General features: G+C 41.9%; 2 long non-coding RNA genes and 1 pseudogene across 3 annotated transcripts in view; all 3 read right to left on the bottom strand.

Annotated features, from left to right (window-relative positions):
• LOC146581185 (NACHT, LRR and PYD domains-containing protein 12-like) overlaps positions 1-7,929 on the bottom strand; it is a 503,983-nt pseudogene that overhangs the window by 290,073 nt on the left and 205,981 nt on the right. The window lies entirely within an intron of this gene.
• LOC146581189 (uncharacterized) lies at positions 1,560-3,151 on the bottom strand. Its single transcript, XR_014891316.1, has 4 exons — positions 2,690-3,151; positions 2,326-2,491; positions 2,045-2,200; positions 1,560-1,813 (listed from the first exon to the last, which is right to left on the bottom strand). It is a non-coding gene; the product is annotated as an uncharacterized LOC146581189 (long non-coding RNA).
• On the bottom strand, positions 4,845-7,513 carry LOC146581188 (uncharacterized). Its single transcript, XR_014891315.1, has 3 exons — positions 7,317-7,513; positions 6,150-6,241; positions 4,845-5,681 (listed from the first exon to the last, which is right to left on the bottom strand). It is a non-coding gene; the product is annotated as an uncharacterized LOC146581188 (long non-coding RNA).

Here is a 7,929-nt window from a genome sequence, read left to right as displayed (position 1 = left end):
GCCTGAGGATAGTTGTCATGAAATCAATATTAAATCAAAGGATTCCTTAATGACCACAGCTGGCATGAGTTCTCCAAAGCTGCCTGCTGTCTCAGGATCTGTCTCCAAAAAGAACCAGGGAGCGCTAACATGTTATGTTCTAGACTGATGAAGAAAATGCACATTAAACATAGTATAAACTCACTATGTTAAGTAATGTGAAGAGGATGCCTTTAGCTCCTATTGGGTTGGTTCCTTGATCAGTGCAATACAGAATCATTCATCTGGTTTGATGTAATGTCCTTCAAACACATCAAAATGAGGCTCTGTAGTCTGTGTGGCCTCCACATGCCTGTATGACCTCACTACAACACCTGGGCATGCTCCTGATGAAGTGGCAGATGGTCTCCTGATGGATCTCCTCCCAGACTCCAGGACTAAAGCATCTGCCAACTCCTGGACAGTCTGTGGTGCAGTTGGTGGATGGAGTGAGACGTGATGTCCCAGATGTCCTCAAATGGATTCAGATCTGGGGAATGGGCGGGCCAGTCCACAGCATCAATGCCTTCGTCTTGCAGGAACTGCTGACACACTCCAGCCACATGAGGTCTAGCGCTGTCTTGCATTAGGAGGAACCCGGGGCCACCCGCACCAGCATTTAGTCTCACAAGGGGTCTGAGGATCTAATTTCAGCACCTAATGGCAGTCAGGCTACCTCTGCCGAGCACACGGGGGGCTGTGCGGTCCCCCAAAGAAATGCCACCCACACCATTAGTCACCCACTGCCCAACCATCATGCTGGTGGATGTTTCAGGCAGCAGAAGGTTCTCCAATATGTCTCCAGACTCTGTCACAAGTACTTAGTGTGAACTTGCTTTCATCTGTGAAGAGCACAGGGCGCCAGTGGCAAAGTTGCCAAGCTTGGTGTTCTCTGGCAAATGCCAAACATCCTGCACGGTGTTGGGCTGTAAGCACAACCCCCACCTGTGGACGTTGAGCCCTCATACCACCCTCATGGAGTCAGTATCTGACCGTTTGAGCAGACGTGCATATTTGTGGCCTGCTGGAGGTCATTTTGCACAGCTCTGGCCTTTCTTTCCTACCCCACAGTACCTTTCCTTATCTTTTGTTTCCTACTCTTTTACTTAGTCTTTGATCACGGTTGTCTTTCTAGATAATTAATGTCATTTGTTCTGGGGCGAGTCACTGGCTCGGGTGCATTCTGGGACTGTCAGTTCACCAGTGTGCTGGCATGCTTCTTAACAAACACACCACTACAGCAAACATCTCAGTTGTACTTGTTGATTTCTTCAACAAAACACTGAACAAAACATGTCCTTGTGAGTGTGCTGCCTGGTGCTTTTACATTTTGTGGTAATTTGAGCAGCCCAGAAAGCATCCCATGAATTCAATTATGTTATTGTATCTGAACATGTACACGAGTCATTAAATTAGATGGGAAAGAATGATTCAGGGTAAACAACTGCACCAAGGGAATTACATTTTTTCTTCTCAACATGTAAAATGTCTGTTGATAAGCAATTTCTAAAACAGACATTATAAAAATCACATTAAACAGATGTGTTTAACTTTTTATTCTAGCAAACATAACATCAATGATGACACAATCAGTCTTCATCAGAAGTGCTCAAATCACTCTCATCGTCTGAAACGTCCTCCTCCTCCTCCGAGTCCATTTCCAGGAGTGGTTGGTGGCTGAGGATTCTCTTGTACACGTCCTTTACTTTGAGCGTTTCAGCTTTCATTTCACTTTGTTTTTAAACCAGGCTATGGAGTCCTTTCTGTGCATCCTCCGACATGCCAACAAGGGAGGCTGTAAAAACAACAAAACTATTAAATATAAGTAAAACAAACAAACAAACAAAAAAACCTCACCTCATAAACACAAGGAGTTAGGATCATGTAATTAAACTTTTTTTAAGGGAGAAGGCAGTGTTAGCTAGCAACCCAAATATAGGTAAAAGATCCAGTAAAACTTTAGCATCTGCTATTATTTTCAATCAATTCATCACCAAATGTATAAATAAATAAAAGATGTGCTTACAGTCTGAGGAGATTGTCCCCAACACCACAGATTGCATTTGCAACACTGTCCAGTGATGCTGCATCTCCCTGCAAAGGATCATCTCCTCCTCTCTCAGGCGCCTCACAGCCATCACCTTCTCAAAGACCTTTCTCTTTGTCCGGAGGTCAGCAGCAGCTGCAGTTTAACAACATCAGATGGGAAAACATAGCAGCATATTATGATTCAAGAACAAAACATTCAACTGCTGCTCAGATACTGGGAGTTTGTTTAAAAAGGATATTTAGAAATCAAGAGCTTACGTTCACTTGTGCTCTGCCAGGGCCAAACGTCGGTCTGCATGAGGGCATCACTGGATACGATTTGCTTTGTTGCTTGTTTCCTTGTTGTAGTCGTCAACAGCAGCCGCCAAGCGTTTCTTCTCATCTAAGATGACCTTGTGAATTCTGTGTCGCCTCTTGTTGCTATCTGTAAATAATCATAAAAAGGAACACCTTCACATAATGCATATATTTACATTTTAATCTACACTCATCAATTCGTTTGCTAGAACAAATCACATCCAGCTTAAACAAACCTGGATCTGATTTTATTCTGTTTACAAAGTAGCTGTACAAGCTGTACAAACTGAGCATCAAACGGTCCGTTTCAAAGAAACTGTGACACCATTTTGTCTGTAAAGACTTTGTGTTCGCACTCTGATGATGACGACAAGCTCCTCTACTCGTGCCTGCAACGCTCCAAGGCTGCCATCAGTTTGATCCGTTTCTAAGTGAGAGGAATATTAATCAGAACACAGGATGAGTAACAGTCACCAAACTACAGTGGACTCTGTAATCACTGACTTGATGATATTCATTATAAGACATCTGGAGCCTTCATGTGCTGCATTATCATGAGATAACAAGTATGTTGGTGTTCAGCTTTATAAAACCAACTAGTACGACATCACTTCAACCCAGGTCCAATCCAATTTGATCAAACGCAACAACTCTGCCATCAATTCTGCTTTTACAAGCTTATTTTTCATTGTTTGTTGACACTGTCAGAAAGATCTTAACTCTAAGTTCTTTAATGAGGCCATGGTGGGTCCTGTTGTTATACACGAGTGCATTATATTGAGACTCACCTTCAGCCCACTGCTGCAGTGTGTCGTCATCCACACCCAGCTCATTTCTGCTCGCATTCAGGCTCTCCACTTGTTCTCTAAGGATCCTTATGATCTAAGAATACATTAATAAATGTCATTCATATGGACATTTTAGAGTACTGGTGTTTCCCCCCCATTACCACACACATTAAAATGGGTGTTGAAAAAATGCCCTTTAGATATCTCTGGCTCAAAGTGCGGCCCAGTTGTTCCACTTTCCTTTTGTTCCAGCCCAAAGCCAGGAGGCTCAGCATGTCTGTTCGCCCTGCATTTCAGTTAGTATACAAATAAGAATGAATGAGCAGGAGACTGAGTGGAATCTCACACACAGACACACACCTGCTTTAGACATGTACTTCGTTGTGATGGCCGCCCTAGACAGGAAACTGTTTACTTGTTCCACCTCTTCTCCAACTGTAGAACCGGCCCCATCCTGAAACGCACCTCCCCCATTTGATCTATAGAAAGGAGGTCACAATACATGACTGCTGAATTCATTCAACCTTATAACAAAATGTCTTAAACGTATCCAAGCCTACAAGCTGCAGTATACCTCGCACATCCAAGTGTGAGCTACTCAAAATGAAGTACACATTAAGATAAAGTCAAGTAAATAGTATTACGACAACACCAAGAGAAAAACAAAATAAATATCCACCCATCCAAATATGTATCCACACACACACACGTATGAGTATATGGTTATGGCGTTAACGTCATTTTAACAAGATTAACGCTGACAGCACTGATATATATGTGTATCTTACATCATTTGTGTGTCTCTGGATGTATTTCACAAACTCAGCAACTTCCTCATCTTTCTCAATGAAGACACCTTCAAAGTTCCCCTGCTCTGAAGTGCTGAACGAACACGGTGACAGTTGTTTGAAAAGAAACATCAAAATACAATTTTTGTACAAATCCATATTTGATTTATGTACACAATGCATAACGTACCTTGCATTTGATTGAAAGCGATAAAGCTTGCAGTTTCCATCAACTGAGACGGCGAGCATGTCTGGAGTGCAGGCAGGGCAGCTAAAGCATGGCTCCTTGCACATCCTGTCCACCTCAAACTTTACAGCACTCCACTCCAAGAAACTTTTCCTGAAGGCATCAGCTGATATTCGGCCAGTCTTTTAAGTAGAGGACAAACAACAGAATATTCACGGACAGTCATCATAAACATTGATTTGCACAATTTCCTTAAACTTGACAAATTTAGAAACTCACCCTTCCAAAATGGGCTGTTCGTTCATCCAGCACTTTGACAAAGGCCTTAAGTGACATCCCTGCTGCAGCTTCTTAATGTCATAGAAAGACTGAAAGACATCCATTGAAAACAGGGTGCAGAAATTTAAGGTGCCAGGCCAATATCCACCACCCTGGAAGTCCTTAACTGAGGGGGACCACATTAGGCCACAGCTGGTGCAGCTCACCACTGGCAGTGCAAGGTTATAACGGCCTTTAGGAAGGATAAGGAGAAATCCAGTCATGGCTCAACAAAGACATTCATTTTTTCCCATGTTGTTTTCAAAGCGGTCTGGTAAATCCAAATGACCTTTGACAGGTGCCCACATATACTGCGGGCCGAGGGTAATTCAAAACAATGTAGCAATGTACAATTTGCAATAAAACCTGCAAACACATCTATTGTGTATGTAGTGTGTGACAAAAGAGCAACTTACCATTTATGGTTACAAGAGCCACAATTGCACCGGGTGAAACCTCAACGTTACCTGCTGGGCAGTCACACACAGTCTGGTCTTTGCACAGGCAACAGCCGAACTAACATTAAAAACACACAATATATATAAAAAGAATTGGAAATTAAATGATACACAATAAATATACAATAACAGCACACACTCATAGTACATAGCAATAAATGCATAAGACTTAAAAACCGTACATATTGGATTGTGAAACTCTGATGAAGGCTGCAAAAACCCTCCTGTTACTGCCTCTCTGCTGTGCAGGACAAAGCGTGTGTGAACTGCAATATCACAGTCAGCACAAAGGAATGGAAGAGGCAGGCAGTCCAGACACCTCACAACTACTTGTTTGCCACACTGACACACACGGTGTGACTGTGGATCCAGAGTAGCTAACATATTGTCTATAAGACAAGGCCTGGCCTCTTTCCACTTTAGCAAGGACACCATGTTTCTGATCGCCCAGTGAGTAGCAGCTGACTCAGACAACGTCTCACAAGTCATGGCTGCGTCCTCTTCTCCATCCTCCAACAACTGAAGGAGCTCCTGACGAAGCACCTCAGTTCCACACACTAACAGAAAAAAAATAAAGAAACTCTTCCACAAAGTGAAAAACACTCTAGGCAGTATGTTTCTTAGGACTGCACAAAAGCCCTGCCTAACTCAACTATAACAACAAATATAAAAGTAAAGGAATCACAATATATACAAGAAGGTAAAGTACCTTTTGTTGGGTTGACACTGGCAACATAACTAGGTTCTTCACGTGGACACTGATGCTGATCTGCAGACACTGGGGGGAAAAAGAGATTGAAGGATATTTACTTACTGAAATTCTTTGGTGAAAACAAGTTGTGAGATAAAATCAATGGTTGTGAGAACACTGACCACGTGGCAACTAGTACTTCGACTGGATGATGGTCTTTGAGGAATAAAATCTCCCTGTCTGTCAAGGGCGGCATCACTTACATTTTGATTAGATACCTTGAGTTTGTAAATGATCAGATTACATAATTGGAATACAATGTATCCAATTCAGGGTTGCAGGAGGATGAAGCCTATCCCAGCTGATACAGGACAAAGACAGGCTGCCAGTTTATTGCAGGGCTAACACGATATGTGTAACAGAAAATCCACTTAAATGTTTGATATTTCTTATAATAATCATAATTATGACTATTATTTAAAGGTTTCTTTAAATAATACATTTTGATTTTTTATAACCTCTAAAATATAAACCTGAGCTGTTTCAGATTCTGACCTCTGACCTCACTGCAGCTCCCTCTTGGAAGTACGTCTGCTTCTTGTCTACCCCCAGTGATGACCGCCTGCCCTTGATATCACGTACTGTACCTGAGGAACAAAAAAAGGACAAACACTTGCCTTCATTTAAGAAGTACATTCATACAGAGGTAATCTATGGAAACACACTAGTTCACCCTTTGGGAGAAATCAGTTCCTGTGAAACATTTCTGTAAATGAACATCATGTGGAGAATGAATGAAATGAGTTCTTCAGGTGACTCAGCAGTCCCACACTGACAAATGAAATCTAGTTAAACTATTAAGCATATTTGCTCTTCTGAAATCTGTGTTAAACAACAACAAACATAAATTAGTAACAAAAATACAGCTGAGTAGAGGCTTTACAAACCACCAGCAGCCATAATGCTAAATTTTAATCTTCAAATGTTTCTGAGCCGTCTTCAACCTGCTTTTAACACATTAAAGTCCCACAGTCAATGCAGCCTGACTCAATCCTAGATGTTCAGCACACAGAGACACAGAGGTGCCGTTTAAAGTTTAGTGATAACCTGAGTCACTGATCATTTGCAGTATTACAGAGTCTGGCAGTCTTTGCATGATGTCCACGTCACTGTGAGTTTCTAGCTGACTCTCAGGTGTGACAGGTGTGCCAGCAGGAAAGAGTAATAATAACCTGCATCCTGAGGTTTGTCATGCAGGATTAAAGCAGCCAGGCTTTGTTCACACAGCTAGGATTGTATTTTACACTGACCCTGGGTCAGTATAAGTATCATACAGTTTAAACGAAGCACTGAAACTTGCACATATTTATTACAGATGCACTGAAGCTAATCGAGATATTTGCTGTCAGTCTGTGGCTGCGATTAAACACTTTACTGGAAACTTTATTAACTAGTAACTTCATCAGTCATGACAGAAGCTAATATTTCTGTGCTAACATCGTTTAAACAGTAACAGCTTTCCTCCAATATAAGCTAACGTTTACACCGTAACTTTAAGCTAGCACCATAAAGACGGTAAAACACGTAATAATATCTACAAATGCATCTTAAAGCTGTTATATTAGCACTCGGTGTATTACTAACATAACCACATTAACATTACTGACACTCGCTGACTTTTAATAGTCATTCTATAAATGCTGTCCGTTTAAATGGTCTTACCTGGTGGTCCATATGGTCCATAAGTGAAGCAGAGGGAGCCTGACCATGCGTCACACGTTTGACGAGTTGGGAGTGAGAACGTGTTGGGCTATAAGGAACACACTCACTTCCTGAGCCCTGGGCAATAAGAGACGTTTTGTGTTTTATGATTTATTGATATGTTTGATCCTTTCTGACCTGCGTTAATGAAGCAGTCATTAGAGCACCATGTCCGCTAGAATAGTTCTGTAGTTTGATGCTTGAGTCGTTGCAGACTTGTTGAAACTCCCTCACCCGTCAAAGCAGCGTCTTTGTTATTCGCGTCCAGCAGATGGCAGTGTTTCACTGTCTGACGGCTGTCTGAAGCTTCAGCTGGATTATCCGTTTAAATGAGATCGTTTTATAAAACTTACAACAACAGGCCTGAACCTGCTCAGCTCCAAAGAGCTGGCTAAACGATGGGGCATGTTCAGAATCTTCCTGAAGTTTAACAATTTCCCAAAAAGCTCCACAAAGTGAATTTTCATATAAGACAAGAAGGAAAGAACAGGGTGTGACGTGGAAGGGGCCCTCTGGCAAACAAATTACTGCTTTTATTAAGTTACAAAACTCGCAGTCTTGTTCACGAGTGATC

Source organism: Mchenga conophoros, linkage group LG3, assembly GCF_057382185.1.
Source record: "Mchenga conophoros isolate Kocher_MC1m ecotype Shallow Benthic linkage group LG3, M_conophoros_male_GT1.1, whole genome shotgun sequence".
Lineage (NCBI taxonomy): Eukaryota > Metazoa > Chordata > Actinopteri > Cichliformes > Cichlidae > Mchenga > Mchenga conophoros.
This window is presented reverse-complemented; position numbering and strand designations above follow the sequence as displayed.